This window comes from Prinia subflava, chromosome Z, assembly GCF_021018805.1.
Source record: "Prinia subflava isolate CZ2003 ecotype Zambia chromosome Z, Cam_Psub_1.2, whole genome shotgun sequence".
In the NCBI taxonomy this organism is placed as follows: Eukaryota; Metazoa; Chordata; class Aves; order Passeriformes; family Cisticolidae; genus Prinia; species Prinia subflava.
In genome coordinates this window covers 17,135,704-17,155,873 of record NC_086283.1, presented here as the reverse complement: position 1 = coordinate 17,155,873, position 20,170 = coordinate 17,135,704, and the positions used below count along the sequence as shown (strand labels likewise).

Sequence of the window (20,170 nt, the reverse complement as noted above, 5' to 3'; positions counted from 1 at the left end):
CAGGAGAGAGAAGGCCAGGATGATGCTGCAGGTGGTGACTGGATGGGCACAGTGAGGCATCCCAAGGGTGTTGGGTCCCCCCATGTTCTGATTTTGCCAAGCAGCCTTGGAAACTGTGTGGTCCATTTAGCACTAAGTTGTGGTTGTCGAGAGGCCACGACACTCAGAGCGCTTCAATAGAAACTTCAGAAGGCTTCAAGCATCAGCACCTTGTTATCTAAAAGTCTCCCATACCTTTTCTCTGTAGCCACCCATGGGCCGCTCCACACAGCTCTGGCTCTTTCTCTCATCCTCTCTTCCTTCTGCAGTTCCAGCTCTCTCCTTCCCATCCCCAGCACGGCCACCTAACCCTGTCTGTCCCTCGTACCACGTCTGACCCTCTCTGTCCCTGCACGCCCTCCTGTCCCTTCCTCCTCACAGCAGGGCCAGCAGACCCCAGCTGCCTCTGTCCCTGCTAACTCATCTTTATCACACCAGAGCTGGGAGGGCAAGGCTGTTCCCACTGCTGGATAACCAACACAGCTGCAACAGATCAAGGGCAAGATTGCCTTCAGCACCATCTCCAGCTGCTTCCCCACACTAAGTCATTCTTTATTAAAAACAACATATGCTTATCGAGCACTTCCTTTTCTGTCTCACTGCTTTTGAATATGTTGTTGTGGTTACAGTAACCAGTCATGCACTTTTCTAAGCCATTAACTGGTAAAAGCATTTTCTTTTTACATCAAGAAGTGATAAGGGCTAAGTTACGACCTCCTTTAAAGTGCTTTCCTGTGAGGAAAGTTCTTCTGTGTATCAGACAATGCCTGTGCTCTTCGAGGCCAGTCCCTTCAGAAGTAGCTCTGGGAATCTGTCCTTGTTTACCCTGGTAATAGCCAGAAGAGGCTGCAGTTCCATGCACTGAGCTTCTGGACACATCTTGAAACTTCTAGGTGGGACCAGGAGAAGGCATGGCCAGGGCAGAGCTTGTCCAGGAACCTGCTGTGTGGGTTAAAATTCTGCTTTTTCTTACCAAGGTTAGTTTTTTCAAGGAAAAAGTTTATAAAGCCCTGGAGATCTTCCTTACAACTGGGTTATAATAGTTACTGCAAATCTCCCACTTGACTATGAAAAACATGCTCTGCTCTTAATTGGGAAATGTGCTCCAAGTGCATAAGGGACAACATTGAAACTTGCTGGGATCTGAAAGGCATCAGGAGAAATCATTAAATGAAACAGGTGTTTTCCATCTGACAGTCCAAGGATAGTGATCAGACCCTTGAATGGAAGTTAATGAAGCACTGAGCAGCTCCTTCCTCTTCTCCTGGCTCTGCTCCCAGCCTCCCCCAGTGTGGGGCATCCCATGGCCAAGGCCACTGGGGCTTTCTGCATGTGGCGGTGGCCCCAGCCCAGAGCCTGCTCACAGTGGTGTTCCCACACTATGTCAGAAGGCTCTGCTCCCCCAGGACTGACCTGCAGTGATGTTTTCCCCATGAAGTCCTTGCAGTGTTTGGGTAGCTGGGGCTGTCCTCAGCACAGGAGGGCAGGGTCCCCCACGTGGGAGCTGGCTGACAGGAGGGGCCAGGATTTTGGGTGGAGACAGTCATTCCTGGCAATCACTCCTGGCAATATTGGGTCTGAAGATGAGTCAGGCAGAGAGACATGGGGACTCACCAGGTTCTCCACAGGTGCAACTGCATGTTAAGTCAAAAGGCAGTGAAATAAAAAGGGAAAATTTGGACAGATTTTTGGTAGCGATGCCTGCTCCTGAGTCCTTACAGCTTTGAGGGTCACTAAAAATGCTGATACTTTGCCTTTGCAGTCATAAAAATAAAAATCTTTTCCCTACAAAAGGCCAAGCCGTAAAGCAGATGGAATCAAGAAGTATTATAGCTCAGTGTCGGCCAGAAGGAACAGCTGAGACTAATCAGCTTTCATTTAAAAGTATAGCATTCCCACTAAGCTCTTGTTGCTGCTGGCTTTATATTCTTATTCCTATTAATCACTGCTATTATGAATCTGAATAGATGACAGCTCTGAGAAGATCTTTGGGGAACCAGGATCAGAGATGCTCTGGATGAGGTGCTGTATGAAGACATGTGCAAAACAAAGCTGTTCATCCATAAGGATAGACAAAGACTTCACAAAAATAAGTTTCAGGAGAGAAAGCTGGGAGACAGATGTATCTAGAAGAAAAGCTTGAAGTTTGATTTCTAAAAGTTCTAAGAAAAGACTATGAAAATACTACTATTATGGCTAAAAAAAATCCACTTCAAAATGGCAGTTGCAGTCTTTTGTTGTGTAATAGCCAAAATGTAGTATTTTAAGAGTGTCAGGAGATGATTTCTAATATTTTGTGTTGTGAAAAGATACAGGATTTTCCCATTTTTCATGCTGATTTCAAAGAGGAACAGGTTTTGTTGTCCTGGTGTTTCCCATGGGACTAAATATGTTTTTATTGGCTGTAGTGATACCTTATCATGATACAAAAAGAGGTAAATGAGTTTTGGGAAGCAGCTAGGCTCCAGAGAAGCCTGTGGAGGGCTGGCAGAGCTCAGGGCAGCCAGGCCACACTGTGCCCAGCTGGGGATGGCAGGGCCAGCCCTGTGCTGGGTAAGTGCAGAACTTGGGAAAGGCTGGGCAGAGCTTTTGTACTGTGTGTAGGACAAGAGATTAGTGCAAGTTCTGTGTCCCCAGATGTGGTTTTCAAGATGGCCACCTCACTCAGAGCACTTGAATAAAAACATCTGAAGGCTTCAAGTATCAGCACCTTGTTATCTAAGTCCCCCATACCTTTTCTCTGTGGCCTCCCATGGGCAGCTCCACACAACTTTGGCTCTTTCTCTTCTCCTTCTCTCTTCCTTCTGCAGTTCCAGCTCTCTCCTTCCCATCCCCAGCATGGCCACCTAACCCTGTCTGTCCCTCGTACCACGTCTGACCCTCTCTGTCCCTGCACGCCCTCCTGTCCCTTCCTCCTCACAGCAGGGCCAGCAGACCCCAGCTGCCTCTGTCCCTGCTAACTCATCTTTATCACACCAGAGCTGGGAGGGCAAGGCTGTTCCCACTGCTGGATAACCAACACAGCTGCAACAGATCAAGGGCAAGATTGCCTTCAGCACCATCTCCAGCTGCCTCCCCAAATCCAGATGTGTATCTGATAGTGTTTCAATAAACCATCCCTGGTCAGCCCTGCTAAGTGAATTTTTAGAAAATAATAATGCTGGGCTTTTGTCCATAGCAGGCTCCAGAGATAAGGATGGGTCATTACATAATATCTATATGATGGACAGATGATAACGTGCTCTAAAAAAGGCAATTCAGGAGCTGGTGGTCACTGGAGGCCTTTATGAAAGATTGCAAAGATACTGGAACAAGACATTGTCCTGCACACCAAAGGACTTCACATTATAAATTTAATTAAGATAATCTACCTTATTTTAAAAGGAATTTGTGGGTGTCGAGACTGCCTCAACAGAGCACTTCAATAAAAACTTCAGAAGGCTTCAAGCATCAGCATCGTGTTATCTAAAAGTCTTCCATACCTTTTCTCTGTAGCCACCCATAGGCAGCTCCGGCTCTTTCTCTCCTTCTTCTCTCTTCCTTCTGCAGTTCCAGCTTGCTCCTTCCCATCCCCAGCACGGCCAACCCTGTCTGTCCCTCGTACCACGTCTGACCCTCTCTGTCCCTTCCTCCTCACAGCAGGGCCAGCAGACCCCAGCTGCCTCTGTCCCTGCTAACTCATCTTTATCACACCAGCGCTGGGAGGGCAAGGCTGTTCCCACTGCTGGATAACCAACACAGCTGCAACAGATCAAGGGCAAGATTGCCTTCAGCACCATCTCTGACTGCCTCCCCACAATCTGTCTCCCCACAGGAATTCCTGAGATAGTCAGAAATATGTATTTTGTGCAGTTGCTGTATTGATCTCCTGCTCAGCCCATTAGTGGTGACAGTGAGGAGTAGAACTCCTGCAGGCTGTACAGAAAGTTGTTCTGGGTATTTCACTTTCAGAGCCCAAGGAAAGATCTTGCCATGGGAGGAAATGCCCAAAAATTCAGAGAGGATTTTTTTTTTTTGAACAGTTGTATTTCCTTCAAAGGGACAATATTGAAATCCATTGTAAATGCTTGCTTTTGGTCAGCAGTCGTAGAATATTTCTAGCTTTCCTTGGTCTTACTCAATCTGGAGCAGAAACTTAACTGAGTTTGTTGGGAAGTTTGTGAAAGTGGTCACTGGAAAACCTGTAAAAACAAGATCTTATCTCTTCTAGGAAGAAGCCAGTTACAGTAAAAGAAAGCAAACCACAAGTAAAGGTTCCTAAGCTTTGAAAGAGGAGATCTTAAAAGAGCAGTGTCATTTGTCCCTGATCTTTCCTATGCTCAAGAAGAGATAAAAAAGAAAAGTTTTCCTTCTATTTTCCAAATATAATACAATAAAAATAGGTCATGCCACTTAGTTTGAAAGAGGCCATGGTTTCAAAAAATCAGTGCTTCTAATTTGTGTATTTCTTGTGGGTTGTATCACTCAACACCCACATTACCTAATTATATACACCTCAAATCAAAACTGAAGAATAGCTTGCTTATTAAGATCTGTCACTGCTGTTAGAAAACATGTCACTGCCACACATTTTGTTTCTGGCTTGCCTTGTCACCAGCGCTGCCACCTCAACACCCTGCTTGCCCTTTTACCAGGTCTGTTGCTGTGTGGGTGGGGATGGAGAGAACAGCCCTGGCTGGATCCCCCTGCAGAGCATTCAGCACAACTGAACAGGGAGTGGCACCGAGATCCACATCTCTGCTGCTTCTCTGATCTGCTTTCTTTGCAGCCATTAATTACCTGTTAGCTCACTTCTCAAAGGCATTTTTTTCTTCTGCTATCTTTCATCTTTTTCCCTTGTTCGTATGCATTCTCTTTCATATTTGTCACGGAGGAATATTGGGATGGAAAACTTTTATCTCCTCCAATATTGGATTTTGCTTCACGGTGTTATTGCTGTGTCTGCAACAACCTAATTTCCTCCTCCCCTGTACATACCTTTATTGCTGAGTTATTACTCAGGTAAATTTTCTCTCTTGTCACTCTGCCATTTGACACAAGGTGATTAGTTTAATAACAGGGGTTATTTTTCAGAAGCTCCCTGGAAAGGCTGATGGACAAAGGTGCTTCCCACATGTAGTGCAGTGTAGCTTTATTATCACTGCATTTCCCTCCTTGGCACTTGTGCCGTGCTGAACTGTGGATACAACTCCTCAGGTTGAGATATATTGACAAGAAGAAGAAATAACAACAAAGATGCAAAGATGCTGTTCCTTAAAGCTGAGCAAATACAGATAAAAATGCTAATATTCACTTGATTTAAAAAATAAATTTGCTTTAGCTGTTTTTTCACCCCCTTTGGCATTTATTTTCCAGAACTCTGCATCCCATCAGATTATACTAGTGTAAGTTCTCAGAAAGCTCATTTTAAGCTAGTATACTGAATTATTTGTATGACCCCAAGGGATCAGTTCCTTGTAATTACACAAATAAAGTACTTGACTTACTTGTAGCTACACACTGTAACTGGAGCAGTGGGCAACTGGTGATGCACATTAGCCGTGTTTTACTGGGACAGTGATCACCAGCAGCTCCTCCCTCTGATTACCCTTCCAACACACCAGGGACTCATTTTGTCAAGGGATGGAGAAGCTTTCTACTGCAGAGTGCCTAACTGATTTTTAAAACCATGGTAGGACGTTGCTGCTGGTTCGCTTCTGATGCCAGCCAGGTGCTGGTGCCAGCAGTTTGCCATTGCCAAGAGCTCAGTTCATGCAGCCAGCACCAGGGTGAAAAAAGCTTTATCAGGGGAAAAATGCCCTAAAAGTTTCACTGCCCTCTTGGCCTCTGCAGTGGGGCAGTGCAGGTAGAGGCACCAAGGTGTTGTAGAGGAACCTCTCCCTCCAGAAAGCAGTAATAGAGCAGTAATAAAGCTGCAGAAGAGTGGGTCTGCAGATGCCACAGAATCATCACACAATCACAGGATGGCCTTGGTTGGAAGGGACCTTGCAGATCATCTCGTTCCAGGCCCCTCCAGTCCCTCCAGGGCACCTTCCAGCAGTCCTGGTTGCTGCAAGCCCCATCCAGCCTGGCCTTGAGCACCTCCAGTTATGGGGTGTGCCCTGCTGTCCTTGGTGTGTGGCTTTTCTCAGAAGTCGGAAGGCAGTGCAGCTGCTCCAGTTGGAACCTGAGGTAAAGTAGGAACAAGCTATGAGTGTAAATACAGCAGCAGTCTCCTCTTGGCTGGGATGAGTGCTACTCTCCTGCAGGGAGGACATTGGACCCTCAGAAGCTGCTCCTGAGCCTTTTAACTTTGGCAAAGGCAGATGTGACCATGGTCCTTGTGGAACTTGAGACTGGACGCTCCTCTGCTAGTCCTAGCTAAGTTCTGTTGCACCTTCTGAGTGTGAAAAGTTGTACAGAAAAAGACAAAATACAGCTTTAGCAATGTAGCAGCAGGTGATGAGATTACAAGTACTGGGGCTATTTCAGGGCATTTTATGGGTTTAAAAACTAATAAATCAAGAGTCTCAAAACTCATCTTGCCCTCAGTGTGCAGGAGAGCTTGGTGGAGTCAGCAGAGACAGAAAAGGTCTGTACTAAAAACAGTTGTGGTGCAAGAAGTGTTCTGGAGTTTTAATCCATGCTGGGCGATAAATTCCTCATTAGCCTTGGGCAAAACATGTAAGAAGTGGGTTTTCATTTCCTTCCTTGTGAAAATGCTCATGTGGGAATAACATCTGAGCACTGGGAGGTGCTGCTGGCAGACAAGTTCTGTTTCTGAAACCAAGGAGCAAACAGAGAGAGCCAAGCATTGTGATGAACCAGGAAAACACACCCCTGAAGCACTGCAGCACTGCCAGGAGTTCACTCCGAATGCTGAGGTTGCTGCTGAATCTGAAATGCATTTCAGTTCGAAGGATTTACTGTTTAAATACAATTCTGAACATTACATCACTGCTGCCTGTCTCTGCCGTGCTCTGCTCCCCTGATTGCCTGCTGTCTCTGATGAATATTTTTCATCTTTATCATATTTGTTTTTTGATCTGGAGTTTCTGAGGGCAAGTAGATCCTTCTTGCATGCCTGGGATATGCCCAGCTTACCCAGAAAACTAAAAGTAATCTAAAAACAACAATATTGTAAAGGTCTCTGACAATGAAAGGCTTATTTATTTATATACTGTGGTAGAAGGTAGCCCAGTAATGGATTAAGACTTAAAAGGGATAATAAAACCAACTTAAGTACCTTTTTGATAGGAGTGACAATGAAAATTGGGGGGTTTAAACCTGTTGTCCTTTGCATCTCTCTCTGTGTGCCTGTGTTGTAAGAGTAGATTATTAGTAAATCTCTGATCCATAAGCATACTTTAGAGGTATCATATTAAAACCCCAGTAATGAACTAGTCTATACGTCATTCAATTCTCAGGTTATAAGCCTTTTTTTAATATAAATCACATAAATTATTTAAAAATACATAAATAATTTTCCTGTCTTCAGAAGTAATTCAGCCCTTTGCATTTGTGCATCACACTGACTGCAGCTGCTGGGAAAAGGTGAATCTCCTAAAAGACTATTTTTTCTGTGCACACTTCAATATGTATACCTGCTTACACTCAGATATTATGTAGCAGTCCTCATTCTCACAATGGAGAGCAAACATTCATTACTTCTAACAGGTATAATCATTGTTGTCTGACAAACTACGAGATTGCACATGGTGCTTGGCTCATTTCAGTATGTTCAGCTTCCCAGTGTCCCCTGAGCAGTGTCTGTCCCAGGCCACTCTGGCAAGTGTCAGGCTTGAATTCGGCAGCTGCAGTGTCCTGACCCCAAAGGGTGCTGGCTGGTTTGAAAGGCCAGACCAGGTGCTGTCCCCAGCAGAAGATCACATCTAGACAATCACTTGGCACAGCTCTTTTGTCTTTTTTCAATAATGATCAGGTTTCAGTGACAACAGTGACCTCCCATGCTTTGGTTTGTTTGAGACAGTTGTGTGAAAGCCCAGGGAGCAACACCAATTAATGAGGTGGCTGCACTTCCTATTACCAGATACTGTTTTAATTTACTCTGTACTTTGCCCAAATAAAAGATTTTACATACATCAGTTTTCTGATGTATTTTTCAGGCTGAAGTTTGTGGGAAAGTTCCAGCTCTTTTCACTGCTATTATTTCCAATAACTAGACTCAGAAAACACTTTATTTTGTTCCTTAAGTCAGAGACAAGATATGGGACTTTCTTAAGTCCCCATAATATCTGAGACAAGAAATTTTCATTTGCTCTGAGTTCAGTTTGTACTTTTGCCCTTGCTGTAGGGGAAAAAAAAGTAGACTTTGACTTTGGCATGAGCATCTGTAAATCTCTCTTAGCAGATATCCAATAAAAACATATTAGGATTTGGCAGATAAGTTTTTCCCCAGATGAGTTTGCTTTGAGCAATAGAGCTATGGCGGAACATTTTATTTTTCTTTCCCTGGGACACTTTTGGAAAAGACAAGAGAATGGCAGCAGTGGGGCAGGAGGCAGGAGTCAGAGCAACAGTGGGGAGTGGAAGCAGAAGGTAGAGAGAGGCTGGTGGGGCAGAACAGTTTTACCTCACAAGTGTGCTTCTCCCATGCCAGGTTTCTTTCAGTTGAAATGGGATTTTTTGGTCTGGAAAGCAGCTGACTAAATACATTTTTCCTGCTTTCTGTTACTTTGTACATATGAGAAGCAGCATCCCAGGTTCCAGAGTGCTGCCCTCGCTGCAAACACAGCAGCAGAGTGGTTCCCCCACAATGCCCAGCCAGGTTTTTTGTGTATCACCCATGTTGCTGACTTCTGCTGTTCATGTCATAGAGAAAGGTTCCTGACAGGAATCCTCCCGTGTCCCCGTTGTAGACCAGTGCTGCAGGAGCCCCAGCATGAGCGAGGGTGGCCCCAACTGTGGCAATCGTATGCTTTACCTCTGTTCCCAGTGTGAATATTTTGGTTGTCTAGTTAAGCTCTCAGAGAATGCAAATTTGTCAGTGGCAGCTGTAGGAGTTTGATGGTGGAAGAACAAAGTAGGAATTTATAATGTGCATATAATTGTAAGGAGAAGGATTTTTTTAGTGTGGGAGATCAGCGGCAGTGCAGAGTAATAATCATCTTAAAGGGTGACTCTCTAGAATTAGTTGTTATTTTGTTTGAGTCCTTTGAAATGGTTCCCATACTATATAATTATCTTAAATTTTAAGTGCTTCCTGCAGTGATAATGCATGCATTTTTTGCGTTCTTATGTAAATGCTTTAGCGGTTTCCAGTGTCGAATTGGAGATGCCATTCAAAAACAGGTAATAGCTTTGCAAAATCTAGGGGAAGAAATATATCTTTCTTCCTCATCATTTTACAGTTTGCATTCTGGGCTTTCCTGGCTGTGTTTGCAGCTCTGACAGCAGCTGCTTTTCAATAACAAACATCCAGTGGTGGGAGACACTGAAGTGAATCTCATCGGCTGGAGCTTAAAAAGAAAAGAGACCAGCAGACAAACTGTTACAACCTGCAGAAAGAAAGTAATTAGTTTGTAGACCCAATTAATCCTAGGCAAAGCCACCTAGGAATAATTCTAAAAAACATTGCACTGTAATGAAAGCACAGGAATCCCTGCTAAGATAATAATTTTATGCGGTGTTGCTGTGAACACGAGCAGCTGGTCCCTTGGGTACCCGTGGCCATGGCAAAGGCTGGGGAAGGAATCTGTGAAATGATCCCTGGACAGTGAAATGGGAGATCAGCCAGGAGCGAAATGGAAAGATTATCACCTTTTCTGATGGACAGGCTCACCTGTATACTTCCAACTGCAGGCTGCTTTTGCTCTGCTCACTCCTGGCTGGCTGCAGACAGTGTGACTTGGAAATAGAGAGCCACAATTCAGAGGCAGAACTCATCCAAGGCACTTCAGATACCTCAAGAAAAAATACAGCAGTAGTTTTCAAACTAAACCTGAGACCTGGATTTCAGATTCCTCCTTGCAATACAGAACACAGCATCTGTTGATCTCGTGCCAGTTCTTTAACTGTGCTTAAAACTTTCTGAGGCAGAGATACAAGGTTTAGTTCTAAAATCAAAGTGCTGACATCATTCACCTTTTTGTATGATTCAGGGACAAAGATTTCACTCAAACCTTCCTAAATCCTTTCAGGGAGCTCCCTGTCTGTTCAACAGGTAATACTGTCAGAGAAATGGAGATGGAAGTGGAAATGGGAATGGGAATGGTTCTTTGACTCAAATGCTCAGGAACCCTGAGAGACTTGCTGGTGCAGATGTCTAAGGTAGTGGTCATACCTATGTTTGAATGCTGTGTTTTTCTAATTTTTTCACTGTGAGAGAATTCAGAACAGTTCTCTTCTTGAAATGTTATAATGCAGAGTTCTGCAATATTTGATTCATGAAGCAAGTGTCCTACAGCATTCCCAGAAATTTGCGATTGCAGCCCAGGCTATCTAAGGTTAGGGTTTTAAATTGCACCTCTCAGAGGCATTTGGGTGTCTTCCAAGCTTAAATTAGGTTTGTAAGTGTCCTACCAGGGACCTGTTTCTTTTCTGCTGCTTAGACAACAGCAGCATGGTGTCTCCCAAAAGTCTGGCTCCAGAGTAATCTTTTACACAGCCCAGGGGCAGCAGGGACTCATAAACCAGCCAAGTGACAGACCTGTGCAAAGTCCATATCACTGTGGGAGAAAGAAACCAGAGCATTGTGAGCTTATCTGCGTGCTCAGGCTGTCTCCTGGAAGGACAAGGCTATTCCTTGGCTTCATTGGGTCGTTGGAGGCCTGTTAAGGAGGACATGCAAGTGCTAGAAAACTTCCCTAAAAATTAAAATGCTTACAAGACATGCATTTATGTCATTTACAGAGAAAAATGTTCTCTGTATATGTCCCTTCATGGGTGGGGTCTTCACCTGCTTAAATAAATGTGTTCTACCAGTCAGCGTCAGCTCTCGAGTAAAGGGCCACTACTCTATCTCATCTCCTCTGTACAATTCTTTATTATCTTGTTAGTAAAGTTTTTGCCATCTCAAATCTCTCAGATCTCACAATTAGCCTACCATCTCTAATAGAAATATCCCTCTGAGGCCCTCTTGGCAGCATATGGTCAATAGAATCATTGAGGGAGATGTGAGGGTTGAGAAATTCCAAAGAGCATCACTGCTTTGTATCAAGAAGCACGGTTTGGCTGCCAGTAACGCCCTGGCACTGTCAATCTACTGAGGTTTGAAAAACATCCACCCATGGCATGCATGAATAAACAGATATCAGTAAATCAAGCTCATTTGGAAAGGTCTCATCATTTGTTCAGAGATGCTGGTTTGGTCAGGATGGAGCTAACCAGTTCTTTGAACTTGTGACATCATTATTATTATTATTATTGTTGTTGTTTTCAGTTTTTATATTTACACTTTTTAGGAAGCAAGTGAGCTGAATTATTAGTGACAAATATCAAATATCCTAGGTTTCTGAAAATAAGATGTCTGTGTGTGTTCGCAGGCTACCTGAACATTAGGAGCTAACCAAAATGCAGTAAAAGCATGGGTAATATTTGCCTTAGCTAAAATACATTTTGGAACAGGTTTTGAAGGAGTCACTGCTTTTGTTGAGTGTAATGTCCGGTTTAAGTTTCCCAAGACTGACATTATCCATGTTAACATTATCCATATTAACTATGTTTGCAATGTAATGCTTCAGAATAAAAGCCTAATTAATAGGCCTGTTAGTTTGGTGTTATTTTTTTGTATATAATCCCAGTCCAAAACCTTTGCTGCACTTACTACTTTACACAGCTTTCCAGAGGGTTCCCAAAATACATTTGGCAGTGTTGCTGAATGGGGAGGCTGCTCTGAGGCAGCAGTTCCAGCACAGGCAGTGCCCAGGGCTGTGGGGGGAGAGCAGAGAGGCTGGGGCACTGCTGGGGCTCTCAGGACTGAGGGATGGCTGAGCCAGAGCACCAGAAATGTGCATCCACTTGAACACAGCCAAAGGGCAGGACTGGCTTTTCCTCTGGAACAGACTCTCAGCTGACAGCCAAGCAGGAACCTGTTTGATGTAGTGTGGCATTATTCCTTCTCCTGCAGCTCCTGCTGTTATTTATCTTCCACTTGCAGCCTCTCACAGTCACTGAACAATTTCTGGTGTGCAGAAAAAGAGCTCGTTCAGCAGCATCTGAGCTCTTCCTCTGGTGCAGACCCCATCTTTCTTCTTCAGTGTCAGCACAGCGGCTGCTGGAGCTTTGGGAAGGTCCAGGCTGTACAGAGGCTGTGCTTGGAAGAGCTGCTGCCCAGCTGTGGGTGGGAGAGCTCTGCCTCCTCAAGTTTCCCATCAGGAACACCGGATGGGCACCCTAGCAGGGCAGGAAGGAACGAGGGGATCACTTTCACATCTATTTACCCACCTGAAATGTACAGACAGGCATTCAGGCTGGCTGCAGGTTAGCACAGAGATGGCATTCCCTGCTGTCACTGCTCCCACAGGAGGCATGTTAGAGCACTATCCCCACTTGTTCGGACTCATGTTCATTCAGCTGCTCTTCCCCAAAAGAGAAAAAACTTTGTGTGCTTTCTTGATTTTCCATAGAATTAAGGAGCATCCACTGCAAAAATGGTCATGTCCCTGCTTGTAATTGAACAGACAGATTTAGAGCTTGCTGCAAACACTGATTATTGTTTTCGAGCCCTTAAAGATAAATGTGCATGAATTCATGTAGTCGTGTCAGTCTAAAGGAGATCTCTTCCATCTCCTTAGCCCAGGGCTGCTCTCCTGTATCCAGGATCCAGCAGTAAATCCCATTCTCCTCTCACCAGCCCTGCTGCTCTCTCCAAACCTGTGTGGGGAGCTCCCCATGCTGGGCAGGCTGGGCCAACTGCATTTTGGTTAGCTCCCAATGTTCAGGTGGGCTGCAAAGACACACAGACATTTTTGCTTTCAGAATATTTGATATTTGTCACAATTAATTCAGCTCACTTGCTTACAACAAAGTGTAAATAGCTTAATAATGATAATATGAATATCACAGTGCCAGTGCTTGTTTGGTGATGCAGTACCCAGCACTGCTGCCCGTCCTCTGCAGAGCCAAAGGAGGAGCTGGAGGGTGACTCTCAGAGCAACAAAGCAGGAGCAAACCCTGACAGCAGGGCAGCTGTGCTGTGCTGAGCCTCTGCCTCCTCGTGCCCTGTGAGGTGCCACTGGCCATGTCCAGCAAATGGCAGTGGGCTCAGAGCTTGGCCATTAGAACAACTGGGATGAAGGGCTGTCTGTGATTGAAAGCAGGAGATGATCTCCACATTTTAAAGGGATTTGTTTCAACTTAGTTGTTTTTTAAAAAGCACACGCTTAAATGACACACATAAGTTGAGGACATTCTGCTCAACAGCTGTGTTGGAGAGATTTGATTTCTAGCAGTTACAATTGACATCAATACCAGGATTTGATGTCAATTATAACTGCTAGAAATCTGATTGCAGTGTCTGGCAGGTTATCTGTGCAATAATGGTTTTGTTAGAAAATAGGTTGCTTAGCATCTTTAGGGCTCTCTGCTCTAGGTCTGGGTAAGAAAGCTGTTTGAGCTGCTTTTTGCATCTTTCTCCCTTCTTTTAATATTTAAGCTTGGGTACACTGACTAATCAGAGGGTCAGAAATACCATAAAATTTGATTGTATTTATCAGAAACACAATTCAAAAGATAGAGACCTTTTCTACAAATGCACAGTGGTGAGGTTGAGCAACAAAGACCATTTTACTTTGTCATAAATGACTGAAAATACCCTGCCTCTGTTATGCAACTCAATGGTGCAGCCTCTTCTTAAATGTTGTGTTTTAGTTCTGGAAATGATAGAGAAAGAAAAAGAAAGAATTCAGTGAAGGGTAATGAAAATGATTAAAGGCACAGAGAAACTTCAATATGAGAAGAGATTTAAAAAGATTAGGCCTGCTTAGTTAAGACAAGAGATGAATAAGCAGAGGCACGATGGAGAGATGTGGGGTAATGAATGGCACAGAGGAGGCACACTGAGTACTTTAATGTGCTGTCTTCCAAAATAAAAAGCTGAGAGAAGAAAGCTGGGGAAAAAAAAGTGTGCTTATGATAAAGAACAACAACAGACACGTTTTAAGTATGTTTTCTGCAGTGCTGGATTCACCTGTGGAAGCCACTGTGGCAGGGAACAGAGATAATGAGCTTAGGAAAATCATGAAAAGGATTGGCTGCTCTGGGGAAAACTGTGAGCCTACTGAGAGGGAGTTCTCTGGTAGTTTTCAATGGGAGCACGATTCAGCAGCTGGCACAGTCCCAGGCTACTGGAATGATCCTCCAGCTCCAGTGGGCCCAGGATGTTTATACACACAGATACCTGCACACAGAGGGACCTGCTGCAGCTGCCTCTGCTGCTTCAGGTGACTTGAGTTCTCCTCCAAGCCAAGGCAGGATCTCTCCTAAAGCTGCAGAAATTTAAAGAGGGTAGGTGCAAGCATTGGAATGTGTTAAAGTAAGATTTGATCATTCAGGTAATTGCAGATGTTTCCCTCTACAATGATTGCAGCATCATCAAAGGTGAACATGATGCAGAGGAGAAAAATCTGGGGTAAAGGGGATCACGCGTCCTTCTTCATACCAAGTAAATTGTATGTCAAAACTTGGTGAGATGGATTAGGACAAGGACCTGTGTTTGACACCTCTGAGATGGACTCCTGGGCATCTTGCAGAAATTTTAAGCCCCATTATGTTGCCATGAGGTTTTTTCCTAGCTGCCTGAGCGTTCATATTAAAGCAGAAGACTGTATGCTCAGGCAGCTAGGAAAAAACCTCATGGCAACACCACTACAAGTTTTTTCCAGCAGGATTCATTTCCTCTGCAGGAATCAGAAGAGTACCTTCTTTCTGTATCATTCCTTCTAGCCCGAGTTAAGGAATGCTTTAATCAACACAGTTGTAAAACTGAAGCATCACCAAAAGACAGGGAAACAATAAGATGATTATGCATAGCTCCTGTCTCAATTAAATCCCAGCATTGTTTACAGTCACTGAGCCGTTTCCCTTGGTGTGAAAAAGGCATATTGTATGTGTGGCTCTACGCAGATATTTACTATATGTAATCTGATAGATAGAAAAGTTATACTATATTAACATTAGAATAATGTAGTGAATGTAGTTTTGTAATTAACAATAAGTTATAGTACAATAGAAGCTGTGTATGTGTGTTATATTTTTTTGCTCAAGAAGAAAAATTCCTCAGCACAGAGATAACATTCACAGAGGCCCCTAAACCTTACAGAGGCCCCTAAACCTTCTAGTGAAGAATTTATGGCCTCTTATCCATAGAACCTAACTTTCTCAAGGACGTATGCTCTCATGCGTTCTTTTAATTAACAGAAAGCTTTTGTGACAAGAAACAGCTGAAAATTACTTGTTTTACGTAAGATATGAATAGTCATAAACTGAAGGCTTAAAAAAGAAGACTTCTCTTTGTTGTGGGCCCTTCTCCCTCTAGCCTTTGTCTGGAAGGGGGGGGTCTTGGATGGCCCGGGCTACCTTCTTTGCTTTTATTGTCTCATTATTTGTCCTGTCTCTGAAAACTTTTTAAACTTTTATTATTGTATTAATTTTTTTGTAACCAATTTTTATTCTTTATTAAATTTTCATAAATTTCAAAAAGCGAATGATTGGCGTTTATCACACTTGGGCCATCAGGCAGTAGATCCTGATGGGCAGAGCACGCTGAGGTGACGCACCCAGCTTTGAATAGTTGGTTATTGATGGGCCTAAATGCCACTTAAAAACCTGGGCAGAGATGACTTGGAGACATTTGCACAACTGAGTCACTGATAAGGGCAGAAAAAGAGTAATGAACAAAATTCACACCTCTGAAACTCTGCGTTTGTAATTAATATGTTTTCTACTTCAGTTCACTGTGGGCATTTTTCCCTGAATTTGTGCATTTGATTTGCTGTGCAAAAAAAAACGATTCCAAGGGAATTATTACAGGCTCTTTTCAATGCTTTTCTCATGGATTCTGAGAATACCTGGTGACAACCTGAAATCTTTCTCTGGAGATACTGGTTATCCAGCTGCTTCCTTGGGCTCCCACAGAAGCTTTGCACTAAATAATTTTAGACACCACTGACCATTTGTGTTTCACTTGATAAATTCCTGTTTATTGCACTAGCAATAAGGAAAATCCATGCTATGGAAGTCTTTGGGATCACTTTCCAGAAAACTTTGCCTTCCTATCACTCCTGTCATTAAGTTATCTTCCTGAATAAATTCAGTGTCTCTTCTCTGCATAATTTTTGATCTAATTTTCTTCCTTCCATGGTTGTATGGCCAGTACACGTACCTTGAAGTGACCTCCAGGGGAATGACACTGTTCCACAAATCCCTGTTCATCAGCTGGTATTTGTCTGGTAGCAGTTCGTTCAGCCTCAGAGCCCCTCCTGAGAGCTTTGGCTACCTGCACAATCGGTTAAAACTCACCTGCAAGGGGTGAGGCCAAACTGATGCTCCTTCCCTGAGCTGATGCAGCACCTGTCCCCAAAAGCCCCCAGAGCGTTCTGGATGTCTTTTGCTGTGAGTGACAATGTTGTGTACAGTCACAATTACATGGTCAAACAGCCCCTGTACATACTCACAGGCTGACAGCCGCTCCCACTGACATCACCAGCATTCCTCAAAAGAAGTAAACTCCACCAAAATGGACAGCATTGTGGGATTGGAACCTGTCTGTGGAAATGTGCCATATCTGATACAAAATACATTGCTTTAAGGTAATCACTATTTTCCATTGCTGCAGCAAATGGCTTTTGGTGGCTCAGGAAATCCGGGGTTCTTCAGACCTCTCACACTGGTGATCTAAAAGCTGTTATTCCCGATAACATTAAAGTTGAAGTATTCCCATCCTGTGCTGTTGATACCACTGCACATTACAGGGTGATGGTCCAGAGGATACACCCTGGCACTTCACATGCCAAGCTGGAGAAAATCAATCTCTCTTAATAAAAAAAGGCAGGCTCACTGGTGCAGAAAATCACTACTCTGGAGCCTTAACGAGGCTCCTTCAAAAATTCATGATTATAAAATGGAATCTTGGGCTACATTATAGTTCTGAAAGAAGTTGGGATATGGAGGGAAAAATCCAATTTTCATTAAGTGGAGAAAATAAAGGATAAATCCCATACGTAGACATAGGCATTGATCACAAGGAATATAATTACATGCTCAATATATAAGAACATTTTCCAAGTTTCCCTAGTACACAATACTTTTCCTGAATACTTTTCGAAGTTAATTTTTGTTTTCTTGCTGTTTACTCATGCCTCTAGCATTAAGTCCATCTGAACAAAACCTGTGATTGTTCTAATAAACTGCTGTAAGGTAGCTGCAGGATATTCAACCTATGGTGAGAGAAACTTTGAACAAACCCATTGCTGACCTTGTGACTTGCAGAATTTGGTGATGGCTCCTGCTGATGGTATCCACAATGCAAATTCAGAATGCAATAAATGGCAGAGAGCAAACATCTTCCTCCTTCTTCTGTGCACTGTGCATCAGCCATGCCAACAAGAGGCTCCTGTGACACCAAATACCTTCTTTCCACACAGCCTTTCCCCTTTCTGTTCATGGGCAGGCTGAATTCCTGCACCAGAGTCATCTGGAGCACAGAATAATTAACACACAGTCCTGCAGTGTAGGTGGGTGTGATGGCTGATAATTTGGAGGGGTTTTGGCTTCACATATGTCTTCTGCACAAACAGAGCAGGAAGAATTCCAGATTGGCTTTTATGATATTTTAGTTTTCAGGCTTGGCATTCTGTAATGCAGCCTGAATTATTTTAGATATAATCTAGTCAGCTGCGTGGAAATACAGCTACTCTAAGTGTATGCCACGAGGCCTTCTTACCATATTATCATACGCCAAATTACTCCTTTTTAATTATTTTTTCACATATTCAGTGCAGTTACAGATTTGTTCATGAAAGAACCTTTCAGTACAGCTGATCAGCTCAAAACCAAGCAGCAGCCCCTGACAGTTCATCTTCCTGCTTACTTAAGCATGGCTGAGTCACAACTACAGTGAATCCAGGACTGTCTTTTCACTTTTATTTATTCATTCATGCATTCAGCGTTAAGGGTGGATATGTGAGGGGCTTGAGTGACTGCAGTTTATTAGGTGCCATCATTAGGTGCAGTCATCAGCAGCAGTCATTTAGGTGTCATCATCAGTGACTTTTGAGGTAAGCAGAGATGGAAATACTATCTCACAGAAATAATTATTTTCATTTGTTTTGTGTAATAATGTATCCATAACACTGGATTTCCAGAACTCATTTCTGTTGTTTTCATTGCAAGGATGGACTAAAAGGACAGCTGAGGGACAGGAAAAAACTGGCCTTAGAATTCAACACTTGTGTTTATAAATGTTCTGTAGGATTGACTATGTGAGCTGGAAAACATCGGTGTTAATTGGGGTACACTCAGCCTTCTCCTGACCTTAGCGTGGTCTTCCTCAGTGTATTAATAAAGAATTTGCCAGCAGAGATAGCACAATGGCCAATTTGCAGTTGCTGCTCTGCACTGTATCCTGGATTGATGTGCTTATGGAAGTCCTATCCGTACTCAGCTGGGCTGGCATGTGGACTTGCCAAGCTCAGAAAAATCCCATTTTAATTGGAATCCCCCCATGCTGCCATTCCTCACTTGGAGTTTCCCTCTGCAGTGCTCCTCCCCAGCTCTTTTTGCACCGAGCAGGAAGGACACACATTGGATTAACTAAAGGCAAGGGTGGGAACAAACTGCCTACAGGTGAGCAGCTGCTTGGTATTCAGGAGCAGGCAGAGCCCTTCAGCCTCTGCAGGAACTCAGTGGGAGCTGTTTAATTGGCAAGGAGGATGCCATTCCACCTTGCTGAAGCTGCAGCTGCAGCCTGGGAACTGGCAGGTGTCAGCCAGCAGAAAGGGGCACGAATCTCTGCCACCCCAGTGAACGAGATGCTCTGCTTTAGTGCCTCAAAACCTGGGAGGGACTTTGTCTTGATAACTGGGTGTGTTACGGAGAGGTGTCTTTGTTTCTGTTTGTCGAGAGGGTCCAGCCCCTGTAGATGCTGCAGGATCCTGAGCTGCTCCAGGAGGGTTTTCCCTGGGATACTGTGGGGTATCTGGCAGGCTGGGCTGTACCCACAGGGCGCTCTCAGGCTGGGCGTGGGCTCAGCTGCAAACTCACAGGAGCACAGCACTTCCATGAGAGCCAAGGGAAAACCAGGAGTGAGGGAGGGGTTCAGCGTCTTTCCTTCCATCCCCTCACTGTTTCTGTCCCTCTGTGTCAGGGATTCTGGGCTGTTGCTCTCTCTGAGGTTAACTTGCTTCCTGAGAGCTCCAGGATAAATGTTCCAGTTCTGTTTGCAGTCTGACCTTCTGCTGCTGTGTAAAGGCAGGCCTTTTGTACCCAAAACAGCTCCAAATTACTGTACATAAACCATAATCTGCCAGTGGGAGCACTGTAGTTTTCCATTTTGCTGCTAATTGGATGATACCCTTGCAATAGTCTTTGTTACCATGGCTGGTGCTGGGCAGGGAACAGTGAGGGAAGGCTTTTATGCAGAAATCTTACAAAAATGCAGTGACTATCCCCATTTGACAGCAATTGAAACCAATTGTCAATTAACTAAATAACAACCAATTAGCTTAAAAAAAAAAAAGAAGAAAATTGCTTGCTTCACATTCTTTGTTGAAGCAAATGCCAGTCAGAGAATGAGAGCTTTTTTCTTTCTCTTATAAAGACGAAATGGCAAAAGATGTGCAGAAAATGCAGAGTGGTGGGTTTCTTTTTTTTCTTAATGCCATCCTTTTCTCACATGAGAATATTCTAGAAACTAAATAAGAATATCTTAAGCTCCTGAGACATTTAATTTCCTGTGATATTTTAAAATCAAAATTACAATCATTACAGAAGCATAAATTTTCCTCCTTTCTTTCTTGCCTCTGTAGGGTAATGTAAGCACAAGGGCAGCTCCCCTGCAGCTGGCTGCCTTCACAAGGGAAGGCCAGCAAACATCTGGCTGCTCTTTGGTGCAGTGACAGGCAAGATTGAGATATTAACATCTGCATCACCATACCAAACCCTTCCTTTTTCATATTTTATGGATTTTTAGAGT

At 43.8% G+C, this 20,170-nt stretch overlaps 1 protein-coding gene across 4 annotated transcripts in view; it reads left to right on the top strand.

Moving 5' to 3' along the window:
- FGF13 (fibroblast growth factor 13) overlaps window positions 1-20,170 on the top strand; it is a 206,045-nt gene that overhangs the window by 179,950 nt on the left and 5,925 nt on the right. The window lies entirely within an intron of this gene.